Consider the following 17,127-nt stretch of genomic DNA (forward strand, 5'->3'; position numbering starts at 1 on the left):
AACTCAACTAGTCCATAATAGAACTCATTATCTTACCTCTTTGATAAACCCACTCCTCCTCCAAACTTTCCAATTTTGTGGAGGGCACCACCATTCTAGTTGCCTGGTGACTTCACATTCCTTTAGTATCCTCCCCTGTTCAACCACTTTGCAAGTCATATATGTTCTCCCTCCACAACTTCTCTTGTTTCTCTCTCCTTTTTATGCACATAGCCACTACCCAAGTTCAGGATCTCAGCTCTTATCTGTACTATAAACAACTGGATTCCTGGCTTAGACTCTCCTTCTTCAATCCATCTTCCCCATAGCTAACTATATATATATATATATATATATATATATATATATACATATTTTTTTTTCTAATCTGTATCTGACCATGCCACTCCCCTGTTTAAGTACCCTCAGTGGGCATCTGTTGCCTCTAGGACAGGATTCTTAACTTGGGGTCTGTGAACTTATGTTTTAAGATATTTTGATAACCGTATTTAAGTATCTTTGTAATCTTATGTATTTTATTTTATACACTTAAAAATATCATTCTGAGGAGGGCTCCACTATCAACTACACCAGACCACCAATGGGGTCCAGGATAAAAAAAAAAAATTCCTGCTCTAGGGTAAAAAACCAACTCACTAATTTGGCATTTAAAATCCTTCACAATTGGGATCCAACCTATGTTTCCAGTCTTGTTTTATGTTACTGTTTTATTCACTTCTCCCTTCAGTCAAATAGACTTCCTTGCTGTTTCCAGAATTCAGCATTATATTCCTTGCCTTTGTTCCTTGAACAGGCTGTCCATCTTCTAATGCTTTGCTACCTTGGTAAAGTCATTTAACCTCTTTGGGCACATATTAAATAACCACAGAGTAGATATGGAATGACCTTAGAGTGGAAGACTTTAGAATTCAGGGAGCCCAGAAAGGCCTCATGGGGAAAGTAATGCTTGAGATGAATCTTGAGGGAGAAAAAGGATTTCAAGGGGGTAGGGATAAGGAAAGAGATCATTTTAGCATTCTAAGCATGGGGGTATAACAGGGGATTGGAGCCAGGGAAAAGGCAGAAGTGGTATTCCAATTACTTGCCCTGGTCACCACTCCCTATGTTTATTGCCTTTCTTATTAGCTTCTTGAGAGCAGATACTGTCTGCTCTTTCATATTTTGTATTTTTATGTGCCTAGCATAATAGCTGCCACATCTTAAGTACCTAATAAATGCTTTTCATATATTCATTCATTCATCTTTAGCAGGGGTTCTTAACCTGGGATTGGTTAACTTGGCTTTTTTTCCCTAATATTTTTCTACTTGTATTTTAATATAATTGAGTTATTGGTGATCCTTTGTATTTTACTTTATGCATATTAAAACATTTTTATAAGAGGTTCTTAGGCTTCACCAGGCTGCCAATGAGGTCTGTGATATAAAAAAAAGGTTAAGAACTAATGATCAAGAGATTTGAGAAGTATAGATAGGGCTATTGCAGGTAGTTGTAGGATGGGTATAAGGCTTGTTTGAATATGTTTTAATCTAATGTTTGTTTTAATGTTTCTCTGTGCTTTACTTTGAGAGGATGAAAGATTCCTAGATAGGATGGAAGAAATAATCCAGGAAGAAAAACAAAAAGGAAAAAAAATCCTAAAAGAGTGGTAGGAAATCAACACCAATTGGGACAGAAAAGAAGAATGTAACAGAATGGAGAAAAGGAAGACTATCTGTACCACTAGAGACAATGCAAGAAGTTATGCTCGCATATGTAATTATGAAGAATTTTCTTTGCTATGAACTAAACTGATGTGATGCTATGTTTAACTTTGTCAAGTTGGGGAAAACTTTTAAAAAACGCAAATTCCTCATGTAAAGAAAAAATAAAAGCTTTGTAAGGTAAGGTGTGCCTTCTTTCAGAATTCCCATGGATTTAAAAGGAAGAGGCATGGGAGATATGCATGGAATTACATTAAACTTTCTACACCATGCTTTTTGACCTCTCCCAACGTATTTAGATTATTTAGAAAAATTAAACCATATCTAGTGTTATCAAAAAGCAAAGAATGAAAAGAAAGGTGTCCTTACCCTCTTATATTTAGGCCATTAAAGAAACCAATAGGCATGTGCTCTGGTCCCCCTGACCTATGGAGTGGTATCAGGGTCAGAGCCACCACAGATCTTTGGCCAAAGGCTGTCTGGTGACATGGACTGAAGTTTAATGAGCACACTGTTTAATAGTGCAAGGTCAATTGTTAGTAACATTTTAGTTTATGGGAACTAGAAGCAAAAAATTGGTTGTTTGGAGCATGGAAGGTCAATTACCCAAAGAACAAACATGAAATATCAATATAAATAGGCATCTGAAGCAGAAAGTATGTCCGGACTGACAAGATAGCTGTGACAAGATCCCAAATAGTAAGTAGAAACACAAACCAAAGAAACCGGGTGCCTAGACAAGTTTGAGCTTAGACAAAAGAGCTTGTACAGAACAGGTCCTACTAATACCTCTCTTGTTTATCTGAATGAACTTCATCTGTGGATAGCTTCTAGCTATTGAAGGCATTTGCTACATAAGAAATGACCGTATCTGAGATCTGAGCATGAATAGTGTGGGTATTCCATTGACCTATGAGGACTAAGGAATATGCCACTGAAAAGCAATTGTAAAGCAGATGCATGCTATACCACATATCCACATACATATACTTGAACATGTATGTGCATACATGTTCATATACATCCATTTCCTGTATCTGATTTCTTCATTATAGGTTCTCCCTCTACTGATGAAGATCCCAATTCCATTCCACATTGTTATATTTTATTCATAAGTTACAGTAGCCAAAAAGCTTTGTCACTAGATAGCCAACCCTCCAATGGTGAGACTCTTCAAACTTAGCTAGGTTGATACTTGGATAATAAGCACATGGCCCTATGTCAGCTCACACATACAACCTTTGTAGCTTAACAAGACCCCCCAAAAACTAGCAATACCGTAATATAGCTTTTAATAGTCTGGAGTCGCTGGTGGAGCACCATTAAGTAAAGAATGTAGGTATCAGGGACAGCTAGCTGGTGCAGTGGATAGAGCACCGGCCCTGGAGTCAGGAGGATCTGAGTTTAAATCCGGCCTCAGACACTTGATACTTACTAGCTGTGTGACCCTCCGCAAGTCACTTAACCCTATCGCCTCACCAAAAAAAAAAGCAAAAAAAATTTAAAAAAAGAATGTATGTATCTCTATGTGTGATCTCTCCTTCTTACTTTTGCTCTCTCTCTTTCTCTCCCTCTCCCTTTCCATATGTATATATTCTTAGTAATATATATATATATTCTCAGTAATAATATATAACATAATATATAATATATTCTCATTAATAATATATAATATGATATATAATATATATATTCTCAGTAATAAAACAGATGCTTATCGGTTTTATCAAGACTTTTTTAGTGAAAGAATTAGCTCACACTGCCAAATTTGGTTATGGACATATGTAGATTTGTATAAGTCCTATAAAAAGGAACAAAGAGTGTAAGAGACAATGTCTTCATTATGTTTTATATATCTAGGTTATCTAATATTGGTGCACGTGTTTGTGCCAAATTACAACATTATTTCTGTTGTGAAGGAAGACTTGGTCATATAATTGATTTAGCCAAGTAAATATTTTCTTGGCAGTGCTCAGTATCATTACAAAATGCCTATTAACGCAATGACTATAATTATAGCATTCAATTAAAATTCTCAAGTGATTATTAGTCCCTATGTGGTAGTGGCTGGTGCTTTATAGGAAGATCAAGGATGACACCATTGCCTGATATGATATCTAAACTGTGTCTCAGAATCTCAGATCTTAATTCAGATAGACAGGGTTCAATATTTGGGGACCCCCTCAAAAATAATCTAATAATGTCTTAGTCCCCACCCAGGGTTCCATCTTGGGTAATATAATATCTTAACTTTAGGCTTGTATCTTTCTGGTATAACAGAAAGAAAATTAGCTTTAGATTTGGAGGACCTTGGTTCCCATGCTGCTTCTGATGCTTTCTACCCATGTGACCTTGGGCAAGTTATTCAACTTCCCTGAGTCTTGGTTCCCTCATTTGTAAATGAGGGGGTTGGGCTAGATGGTTAGGAAGTTGAGGGGGAAAGTATTTATAAGGCCATCAGGGAGCAATTTGACAGTAAAAAATGTGGTGGTGAAATACATGGAGTACGGGCATAAAAAAGGAAGAATAAATGAACAACCACTGGGGGATTTGTTGTGGATTAGCAAGACTGGAGGTGATTGGGAATATAAAAAATTAGACTAGCTCTTTTGGAATGCTAAATTGCCCAGTATTATCCTAATGGGGGAATTTAACCATGCAGACAATTGCTGAGCTGGAAATATGGTTGAAAACACAGCATAAAAAAGGCTCTGAAGTTACATAGAAGGTAACTTTATGATCCACAGAACAAAGTCCTACCAAAGGGCAGCTGGATTATATCTGCTGAGATTCTGTCCTCTTCATCATAAGAGGCTTCAGATTCATGTGTCTCAGTTCTACCTTACTTCCATTTGGTTACAATAGCCACTTCACATCCCCAGAGAACCACAGAATCTCAGTAGTGGAAGGAGCCATTTAACCAACCTGCCACTGATCAGAAATCCCTTCTGCAATGTCCTAGCCAAGTGGTCATCCAGGAGCTGTTTGAACAGCTAGAGTAAAGGAGACCTCACTACCTCTCAACGCAACCCAAGGAAGGTCTGCCTTGTGCGGAGCCTAAATCCGCCTCTCTGCGACTTCTACCCATTATTCTCACTTTTGTCCTCAAGAGAGGAAAAGAACAAATCTGATCAATCATTCATATTAATAATAATAACTACCATTTGCATGGCACTTTGAAGTTTTGTTAAGAACTTTACATGTATTATCTTATTTTGTCCTCAGGACAACATTGGGAGGCAGGTGCTACTATTATCTCCATTTTATAGATAAGGAAAGGAGGTGAACAAAGGCTATGTGACAGTTGAAAAATCTGAAGGTAGCTGTTATGTTTTCCCTAAGTTTTCCCTTCCCCATGTTAAATATACCAAGTTCCTTTAACTGATTCTTAATTGTCCTGGTTGCCCTTTTTTGGATGCACTCTAGCTTGTCAATATCTTTTCTAAAAAGTGGTCCCACAAACTAACAAAAGACCAGTTCTGAACATCAGGTTCCTCACTTGATGGAGGAACTATTGAATAGGGGTGGGGAACTTGTGGCCTCGAGACCACACGTGGCCCTCTAGGTCCTCAAGGGTAGCCCTTTGACTGAATCCAAAAATCCCCTTAATTAAAGGATTTGTTCTGTAAAACTTGACCTCAGTCAAAAGGTCACACCCAAGGACCTAGAAGGCCACATGTGGCCTCCAGACTGTAGGTTCCCCACCCCTGGAAGAACTTGTATTAATAAATAGAACTGACAGCATTCATGCTGTCACCTTTTAGTGCTCCCTTTAGTATTCTAACCTCATTATGGACTTTCCCTTAATTCAATCCAATTACACATATGTAATAGAATATATATGTCTTCTATCATGACCATACATTCTATGTTCCAGTCAAATTGTTCTTGCTCTTCCTTACACATAACACTTCATCTCCTACTTCTATGACATTGTATTGGTTGTTCCCCTTGTCTGGAATGCACTCACTCCTCACCTCTGTCTTAGTAGAGTTCCTATTTCCTCCAAAGTTCACCTTAAGCATCACCTTCTGCATGAGACCTTTACCAGTCCACTAATATGCTAATGCCTTTGCTTCCAAAATCTCCCTGTATTTATCTTTTTATTTTGTATATATACCTTTGTATATACATGTTGTCTCTCCTTATAGAATGTAAGCTCCTTAAAGGCAAGGGCTATTTTATTTTTGTCTTTGTATCCCCAGCACAGTGTCTGGCACAGAGAAGTTGTAATTAAATACTTGCTGACTGATTGATCACAAATACTTAAAGACATTTTTAAAGCTTTTGTATCCTGCAGCAATTTACAATCTAAAATAAAAACATTAAGGCAAGAACTACAATGAAAGATAAACATCCAAGAACAATGAAAACGTAAAACTAATAGCTTATTTGGAAACAGCACTCTTTCTTTTATAGCAACTTGGGGGGAAAATTCCCTTGCCAATACCTGATTTGTTCCCATGTAGTAATGAAGTCATAGAGGCACATCATTAGAGCTTGAGAGTACTTTAGAGGTCATCTAATACAATTCTCTCACTTTACAGATGATGAAAATGAAGCCCAGACAGGGAAAGTTAATTATCTAGAAGGGATGTGAATTTGTGTTAAGCCATTCACACTCCTATATCATCTATTTTGTGACACACTTTGAAGACCATTCATGGCAATGGGATAGCCCTCTCTTTGAAAAATCCAACTGGAAAGATTCCAGTAGTAAGATCATCATCTTTAACCAGAAGAGAGAAACAAAGCCCTGAGAAGAAATGTGCAGTTGGTAAAATTTGTCCTCAGAACTTCTGGCTAAGATGGCTGCCTGAATGGAGGCAAAATGCTGATCTCTCTGACGTGTACTTGAGCAAAACTCTAAAAATAGTGTCAGACCAAATTATGATCAAGAAATCCAATGAGGAACAACAATAAGATAATTCTTCCACTCTAAAACTGTGTACAAAGATGAAGTAGAAGCCCATAGGCAAGAGGAAAGATTTGGGGGGAAGGGAATAAAAGTCAGTACCAGTACCAGTAAGAATACCAGAAGCTTCTCAATACCAGAGATAGTTTAGAAACATAAGTAACCTGTGAGTCTCTGAATCTAGAGGCACTAAGAACAGAAATATCCTGTGAGAAATCCTCAGGGTAGTCAGAAATCTATAGCATGGATATCAGAAACCACTAGGAACAGCAATCATCAGTCTAGTCTAAAATCAAAATAATCCAGGTCTAGTGGCTACAAGACAGGTCATTGGCATTCAGTCCTGAATTGCCGTAGAGAAACTGAAGTTCCAGTACTGTGAACCTCCGGGGCCCCAAAACCTACCAGTGCTCCCAGTATAGAAACACTCTGGGAGGTAGAGGTAAGTTCAGGTGACCTAGGTTGAGACTACATGATTCTGACAATGCTACCCAAAGGCTCAATGGGCAATGGAGAGTGTCCCTGCAACAAAGCCCCAATTTAGGAACTAAGGTTGGAAATATGAGTAAACAGAAGAAGCAACAACCGCTATAAAGATTTACTGTAGATCCAAAGACACCCAAAAATCTGCAGGCAGCACCATCATTGTTTGGGTCTTCTTGATGTACTCTGTATCTGAGTGCAGAACAACACAAGGCTCACCTGTATATCCACGTAGAGACACCTGGAGGAATGTAGATTTAATGCACAATCTTCTGATGCCTTCTGAATTGTCTTGGATCATTGTATTGACCAGAGCAGCTAAGTCTTTCACAGTTGATGATCCTTACGATATTACTATTACTGTGGACAATGTGCTCCTAGCTCTGCTCACTTCACTTAGCATGACTTTATATGTCTTCTCAGGTTTTTCTGAAACCATCCTTCCCATCATTTCTTATAGCACAATAATATTCTATCACAACCATATACCATAACTTGTTCAGCCATTTCCCAACTAATATGTGTCCCCTCAATTTTTAATTCTTTGAAACTTGCTTCCAAGGTGGTGTGATCTTGGGAGAGGTGTGGTCACTGCTCTCTTGGTTTGTACTTTGATCCTTAGCCAGGAAGGGATTTGCAATCCTTTGGGATTGCAATTGATACTGTTTTTCAGGACCCCTCCTCTCTTGAGACCAGAAACAATATTGTTCCTCAGAGTCTCTGATCCCCTGGGACCAGAAGTGATACTGTCCCTCAGGACTTCCACTCCCTTTTGACTGGAAGTGCTCCTCTGTACCCTTGAACTATTATCCAGAAGTGGGTATAAGCAATGAATTGCCAAACAGCTTCTAGTCCTGAATCCAGTACTAACACAGGGCTACCCTGTAATCTCTTTCTGACCAGCTGCCATTTTCCCTCTGGCTTGAGAGCTCCCAAAGCTGCTGCTGCTTTTGTTGCCGCCACCAACAACTGGTGCTTCATTCACTTGAGTTCTAAGTCAGCTTCCACCCCCCCCCCCCCATGTCACAGATCTCTCTTTCCAACTTCCTATGATGTCTTGGGTGGAAGAATGTCTTACTCTCACCTTTTGTTGGCTGTGCCACTCTAGAATTTGACTTGAGGCATCATTTTAAAGGTGTTTGGAGAGGAATGTTGGGAAAGCTTAGCTGAGTGCTTTCTCTACTCCACCATCTCTGCCATAGATTTTTAAGTAATTCATGTATACTCTTATGATAATCTCTGACTCTCACTTTATATTATCAACCCACCTCCTTTTCTGGTTATCCATCCCCTTTGTGATAGGTCCCAAACCGCACCCCCACACACACAATTGGATGTGGGTCAGAAAGAATAATTGGATTCAGTCTTCTGGTGCTATTTGGGGCAAAAGATGAAACCAAACAGTGGGATTCATTTCGTTCTCAAAAGTACCTTACAGTAAAATGAACTGACATTCTCTCCCACTCGCAATACTTGGCATCTTATTGACATGGTCATAAAGTCTGGGCATTTTATGTCTGCTCTCTAAATCATTTGTATTGTGTCTTGCTGTTGTCCCTCAGAGCTACTTTAATTTGTAAATGAAGGCATGTGAACCCTAGTAACATCAATGTCAGGCGTTATTAGTTTCACAACATGTACAGAGGAAGAAGCCAACATCTAAGCACAGTGAGTTTATTTATTTGTTTATTTATTTTCAAATTCTAATTAGAGAAAGTAAAGGGGTGTCAAGAGTCTTTAGTGATTCACGTTTTAATAGCTAGGTTATAATTTATTAATCCCTTTCATCAAATTTTCATCATCCCTTTCCACAGGAGTCCAAGACTGACTCAAATGTACTTATTGTTCCTAGGTAGGGTGTCATTAAATATTTGTTGCATCCTAAAGTTTGTTGGGAAACAGATTATTTTCCACATGGTGGTGCACAATTCTGATGGGATACATATCAGATGTTGAACCTTCAAATTAAGTGATAATGTTCCAGGCAGAAATATACATGTATATTCATATTTATGCATAAAACTATCTGTGGGTACGTGTATACTTATTCTTTAAAATATTTTCTTCAGTCTATGTATATCTTCCCTATTCATGCTGCGGTTATACATTTTCACTGTCTATGGCTATGTTGCTTCATGATTTGGAAAGGTGCTTACAAGGCCTCTGAAGAGATCACTGTGGTACATGGGGAGCTTTTCGATGAACTTAGACTTTTAAAGTGCATATACAAAAGATGGAAGCCAACAAAGAGTGACTTGTAACCAAGTATGAATGCAAAGGTCTGGCATTATTGTACAACAATGGCATCAGGAACGATAAAGCCCAAAGTGAGCAGGGGCCTTCAAAATAAGATGGGGGGGGTTAAAGCTATTTTGGAATGGGGTAGTAAATATAAGAACAAAGAAGGAATAGGCTTATTGCTTAGTCCCTAAGGGGTGGGGAACCTGCATCCTCAAGGCCACTTGTGGTCCTCTAGGTCCTCAAGTGGCCCTTTCCCTGAATCCAAACTTCACAGAACAAATCCCCTTCATAAAAGGATTTGTTCTCTAAAACTTGGACTCAGTCAAAGGGCCACACTTGAGGACCTAGAGGGTCACATGTTCCCCATCCCTGCTGGATTTAATGGTGATGTGTGATAGAGAGCAAGTGAAGCACGTTAGATAGGGTAGATGGAGTGCTCTCCTTGGAGTCAGAAAAACCTGGTCTGAAATTCTACTTCTAATAACTGCTAGCTATGTGACTAGAAGCACATCACTCAACCTCTCTGAGTTTTAGTTTTCGCCCCTAAAATGGAGAAAATACTCTCCACTTCCTCAGGTTCTTATTAGGATAAAATCTGATAATGTATTCAAGCACTTTGCAAACATTAGAGCACTACAGATATACACAGCCATTGTTATCTAGCACCTTGCACATGCTAGCCAATCCAAATCCAACAAGCATTTATCAAGTGCCTACTGTATGCAAGGCATTGGGGGGTGGGGAATGATATAAAGACAAAATGAAAAACAGTCCCTAACCTCAAGGAGCTGACACACTCCTGAATGTTTATGGAACTGAATTTCACTATGCAACTCCTATTTTGCTTCTGTTTTTGTCTATCAAGGAAAATGATCTTTGGACTGAAAAGGAAGGAAAAAAATGAATTGAGAGAGAATTGAAACCAGTAGATGAGAGGAAATAGCAAGGCAAGACCTAGCTACTTTAAATGAGTCCAAGTAATCTGACCTAGATTAAAAAAACAGCCAAGGTTAATGAAAGGGACTTGCTGATGCTCAACTGTTATTAGTGATTTGGGAAGATTTGTGTAGCTGTGAAGAAGTCTCACGGGGCTAGAAATGGGCAAATGTTCTGATTTTCCTAAAGTAGAAGAAAGTGGATTTTGCAAGTAAATGGTTAAGTAGATATTCTATTTATTTATTTATTTATTTATTTTTGGTGAGGCAATTGGGGTTGTGACTTGCCCAGAATCACACAGATAGTGAGTGTTATGTGTCTGAGGCCAGATTTGAACTCGGGTCCTCCTGACTTCAGCGCTGGTGCTCTAACCACTCCGCCACCTACCTGCCCCTAAATAGATATTTTATTATCACTTAGTAAAGGAGAACATGGTCCCTATGAACCAATATGGACTCATCATAAACAAGTGACATGAAAGATAACCTCATTTTTTGAATTGACACTGTGGTGTATAGATCATCATAGGCAGCATTGTGCAGTTCAATATTTCTAACACGATCTTCATCAAAGATGTTATACAGATATGGCCCAAACTAATCCATATATATTCCAGTCCATTCTTTATCCATGCTGTTATATTGATATAACTGAGTAGTAATTGAGTAGTAACTGAGTAGTAACTGAGGTAGATTATATTTTACCATCTCCTCAGCTGCCAACCAAACAATTTTTATACACTCCACCTTTTGTCTAGTTTAGTTTTTACATTTAATTGGTTTTACCAAAGTTCATTTTGAAGCTTATCAGCTTAGGTAACCTTCTGTGCCTGTTTCAGCTTTCATTAAGTCATGAATGTAATAATAATAATTGGCTTAACAAAAATATTTTATAAAATCTATAATCATATCTTTATGAATGAAATGGAAAGATGTGGCTTGGATGTTATGTGGATTTTGAACTGGTGGAACAATTGAATCCAAAGAATGTTGATTAATGAGTTGATGTCATCTATGAAAGAGGTCTCTAACGGTGGCTCACAAGGCTACAGTCTTGAACTGCTCAAATGGCAGTTTTCAATGGCTTATCAAATTTGTGGATGATACGAAACTAAGAGGGGCAGTTCATACTTTGGATGACAACTAGCTTTTGGAACAGCCACTAGGTGGTGCAATGGATAGAGAATTGGATCTGGAGTTAAGATGACCCTGAGTTCAAATTTGGTTTCAGTCACTCACTACTTGTGTGATACTGGGCAAGCCACTTAATTACTTCAGTCTCCTCATCTGTAAAATGGGGATAATAATAGTTCCTACCTCAAAGAGTTGTGAGCATCAGTTAAGATACTATTTGCAAAGTATTTTGCATACCTTAATGTGCTATTTTAAGGCTAAGTGTTATTATGACAGAATTAGAATATTAATATATTTCAATAGGCCTGAAAATGAACTGAATATAATAAAATATTAATGCAGCTAAATATCAAATTTGAAATATAGATTCAAAAAAATCAACTGCCCAATTACACAATGGTCAAATCATAGCTGGATAGTAGTTCATGTGACAACAGACCTAATGAAGCCCATCTCCTGTGTCTGGACAAGAGGAGATGAACTATAGGCATAAGTCTTCATATATTGACGACATATTAATCTGCTTTGCTCAGATGTTCAGATTTATTATAAATGGGGGTTCAATTGGATGGCAAGGGTAAAGGAGTCATTGGGCAGTGATTGTGGGGTGGGGGGAAGACCTAAGGATTTTTACAGACAGCGTACTTGGTATGAGTTAACAGGATGACCAAGAGTGCTATCCAGGGGACAATTAGGAGACTGATTTAGTTGCAGAGGATAATGTATAGTGAGGAGAAAGGAATGTAAAATTAGCAAGATAGAATAGAGCCATGTTTTGGGAGGCCTTGAAAGCCACGCTGTAAAGTTCAGACTCAAAATCATTGGCAATAAAACAAAGAAATGACATACTGAAAGTTTCAGAAAGGTTATAGTGGCTAAATTCCACAAACTCTAATGGAAAGGGGGAAATCTGAAGTCCAGCAACTGAAGGATCTATTGAAATAATTCATATTAATGAAGGTCTCTCCTATAGGGGTAGCAATGAAAATTAAGGGAGAGGAGAAATCAAACTCCATTTCAAATAAAGAAATAACCAGACCTTGTGACAGACTGGATGTGGAGAATGAAGGAGTGTAAAAGGGGGAAAAAAAAGACTACCAGGTTTTAAGCCTGGGAGGCTGGAACTATTTCACTGAAAACAGTTCCTATCACCGCTTTCTTGTCTTGCAACAAATGTACTTTATTCTTCTTATGCTAAAGTAATTAAAACCCTTTATAGTGAATTCCTACTTAAAATAACATAGAAATTTATTTTATGTATTTCTTCTCTCTAATGAAAACAATGTTTTTTATGAAATTCATATATGATCATATATTCCACCAATCTTGACCTTTGCATACCATAGTTCTTTACATTTTAATTAAGTACACAGCTGATTGATGACTCTAGACTTGACAGAAATTCTTCATTATTAAATCACCTTTCTCAACATTCCACAAAAACTACTTGGTATATGTCTTAGCTTTCACAAAAAGAAAAAAATGATCCAATCATTGCTTTGTACCTACACACAATGCTCCTTCTTCTCTTTTTAGGAAAGATAATTCTCAGATATACAAGAAACCTCGTTCCTATGTGGAGTCTGAAGACTTACCTTCGATGAGAATTTCGGGTCCTTGGAGTGATGAGCATCCCTTAACCTCGGATATGATGTTCTGATAAAATTTATGTGAGGATGAATCCAAAGAACTCTCATAAAGTTATAGACAAATTAAAATGAGAACGTTTGATCATTCCCCCAGATGTTCTGATTACAGAAGGACCACATATGTGCATATATTCAGGGATATTTTTAGATTACTACAAGATCCAAAACACTCTCAAGCATCAACTGCTTTTTCACTCTGAATTTTGTAGTCCCTGCTGGGTGAGCCTCATTTCATGTCCCATGCCAAAGCAATGGCTGGCTAATGAGCCATCCTGGCACAGGGGATATTTTCTAAAGCAACAGCACATCAATGAAGAATTTCAAGAAAAGTTTTGCTTTGCTTCTCCTTTGGAAGTTTTAAATGATCTTTCCTTTGAGTCTATGTAATCACAGAAAAAGAAATGTTTCCTTTTACCCAAATTTTGCATCATGAAGACCCTTCCTGGCAGATTTATGCCACCATTACCCCAACACACACTCACACAACTGTCTAGATACATTCTTAAATATGTGCAGACACATAGACACATATATGTGGATACATACATACATACATTCATGCATACATACAGGAAGCTGGGAGGGCTTGCTAAAAACTGGATGACAGAATTTAGATCCAAAAAGATCTATTGGCTGGAATATTGGGCTTAATCTAACATGATGAAATTTAATATAGATGAAAATAGTCTTACATGTGGGTTGGAACCTGCCAACCTCTCCTCTTCCTTTCAGGCCTAGCTTTTATTCTACACATTCAGGCCACAATAATCCTAACTGAACAGTTTAATTAGATTAGATGAAAGGCTAATAAAAGTTACAAGCAATAGATCCAGGCATCATAGATTGCAACATTCCATTCACTTTTCAATTCCAATTCCTTAAGGTAAAGGAAAAACATCAGGTTGAGGGTACATTTTCAGACTCTTAAGCTACACATGGGAGAAATCATGAAATTCACTAGATGAAAATGCAACTCTCATTTCCTTTCACCCCAGATGCATTCTAGGAGTGAAAACCACCATTGATGATACTTGCTAGAGAAGCAAGCAAGCAGTTTTTCAGAGAATGACCAACATCCCTGCAACAAATACTGAATAAGTACCAGGCAAGGTTCCCCCACCAGGGTTGTTCCTGTTTCCATTAGATACTGAAAGATCAGGATTGTCAACTCCAAGGTCTGGTTTTAGGTACCTGTCTATCCCTGAAATCCCTATACTGGAAAGGAGTTCTTCAGTACTTAAGTCAAACCACCACCATCACCTTGACCACCATCTCCAGTAGATCCTGATGGAGATATCCCGGGAACCTGAATCCCCAAGAACCTGAACCCAAGGGCTTTGGGAACAACTGCTTCCAGCCCAGGGCACTCAGTCATCATCCTGGGAAGCAACCCCTTTGGACAATTTATCCTGGCAACTTCCTATAGGTGCTATAATCACTACAACTCACGAATGAGAAAATAAAGTTCTTGCCACCAAAGTCATTGGCACTGTCAAATGGATCAAGATCAGAAATTGATATGATTTTTATCAGTATTAGCTTCACACTAAAGACCGTGGGACTTTCCCACCTGATTTGAGTTTGGAACCTTCTATGTGTGTTTTCTCTCCCATTAGAATCTAAACTTCCTGAGAGCAGGGACTATTTTATTTTTCTATTTTTGGCCTCAGCACTTAGCACAGTACTTTACAAATAGTAAGTGCTTAATACATGTTTCATTCATTCATTCTTTTTTCTCAAATGCCCAAGAACCTAACGTGTATGAAATAGCACCTGACTGTCACAAATTTACACTCACAGTGGTAAGAGGACACACATTGTTATCTCTTTTTGCCTTTCTGATCCTGCTCGAAGTCTTATATCACAGTTACATGGTAAGAGTACTTTTCTAATCAAATGGGAGGGGGAACCCCAGAATCACAGAATTTCAGTGTTGGAAGGAACCTCTGCAAGCAGGTAGTCTAACCTATGTGGGACAGAGACCACTACTCAAATTCAAAACAAAGACTTAGTTACCTTGAAAGCAGAAAGGAGTTTATTGCTTTTTCATGAGAAAGGGTACCGCCACTCCTTGCCCTAATGGCAAGGGCCAGGGAGGACTTGAATCGGTACAAGTTGGTTGCAGAAAGCAAGGCTTATTTATACCCTAAAGTGAGTTCCTCCTCCCAAAATCCCCTTCCCCTTTATCCCATTGGCTGGGCTTCAGGGGGCACAATCTATTCATGGAAATCTTCCCGACAGAGTACACAAGTTTGTCTGGAGACAAGAAAAGGCAGGAAGTTCCCCAGACTGGGTTGGGGGGTGGGGTACGGCCATTCCACTCTCTCTGCTATCTCAAAAACAGCTTCCGAGGGGGTTTTGACAAGGTCAGAAGGGAGTGTGTTTCAGCAATACAATTAGAAGGCCATCTACAACAGGTGCCTCCAATTTCTCTCCTCCCATTCTTCTTACTATCTGACGTCTGACCTTACCTCTCTCCAAATGACCAGTGATCTCCTAATTGCTGCCCTTTGTGAGAACTATTAACAAAAACTATTAACCCTTTGAGGAGGTTTTGAGGTCATCTCTCACAAACCCATATGCAGTAAAAGAATCACCATTACAACGCATCCAAAAAGTGGTCATCAAGCTTTGCTTTAGGGGTATTCACTACTATTGTCTAAGCTACATTTCTCCATCTTTTCCACAAGTATAGCATGGAATGATTTATCATATGCTTTCTTTGCTTTGTTAAAATTTAGATAAATGATATCTACCAGCATTCTCGACTTGTTAGTTTAATAACATTGTCAAAAAGAAAAGAAAAGGAACCAAGGTTAGTTTTGGCCAATTCTTTGGTATCCATGACCTTTAATTCTCTGAAGGGACCATCTTTTCAGTTATAAAGAGAACTTCTGTTGTTATAATTCAAGTAAAACTAATGGGAAACATATAATTTGAATGAATCTAGAGCAGTTATTTTTTTTCTCATATTTCCCTTGGGAGAGTGTCTCACTTTTCTCAAATATCAGTTTCCTGTTAGCAATTCCCACCCCCAATCCCATCATTTCTGTTCCAAAGGTCTCCTCCTCTGGGTTTTCAAATCCTTGCAGGAAGGATGGCTCAATAGAATGAATTTTGGAGGGGTAGCAAAGAATAGTAGATAGAAAATTAGCCTTGGAGTCAGGAAGAACTGGGCATTAAGTCCTGCCAAAGATACATATTATCTATAGCAACGTGCCCATGGACAAGTCAATTAAGTCATTGTGGTATAGTCAATCAACTAACATTTATTAAATATCTACTGTGGGCCAGGCATGATAAGCACTGGCAAAACAAAGAAAGGCAAATAAACGAACAGAAACAACAAAAAAAACAAACTCCAGTCCTTGCTCTCAAGGAGCTAACAGTTTAAAGGGATGGGGGTGAAGAGGTTTATCTTTGCCCCTTTTCCCTTCACCCCTTTTCGTCAAAAGGAATTTGGCTCCTTTGTTTACAATTCCTAGAAAAACCTTAAAACTTTTAGATTCTCTCTTTGAAATCTTATTTAAATGCGCTTTCCTTCCTGGCCCCAAAAAGAACGTGGCTTCAGTTTGTTTACCGGTCCCAGGAAAACCTTAAAGTTTTAGAAATGGCTTTTATTTCCCTTTGAAAGCAAACTTGCCCTTCCAGCTCTCTTCATTATCTATTCTCATTGTCTGTTCAAATCTCTCAGACATTCCAAACGGAACTCCCACCTGGACCCTTCCTCTCAATCGCCTCCCCTCTTCAACTGGCCTTGCATTGTGGCTACACCCAATCTCCCTTCCATTGTTTCACCTTCCCATGGCCTTTTATCACTTCTCACCCTTAATCCTAGCTAGGCGCCATGAGGTCCGGGACCCAGAAGTTCTGTTCACCCCAGCTTACTAGCCACTCCCATCCAGATCTCGTTAGACCCCTCCTCCCATCACTCCAAACTGCTTGGCCACTCCTAGACCCCTTCCCCAGTCTTTCTGTGCTTAAGACTCACCTTTCCCCCCTTCTGATGCTGGGAATTTCTCATGCCCCTAGAGGCTGAGACCCCCAGGCCCCGCTGGTAAAGAGCTAC

This window comes from Vombatus ursinus, unplaced genomic scaffold (assembly GCF_900497805.2).
Source record: "Vombatus ursinus unplaced genomic scaffold, bare-nosed wombat genome assembly UNPS02014832.1, whole genome shotgun sequence".
Taxonomy (NCBI): Eukaryota; Metazoa; Chordata; class Mammalia; order Diprotodontia; family Vombatidae; genus Vombatus; species Vombatus ursinus.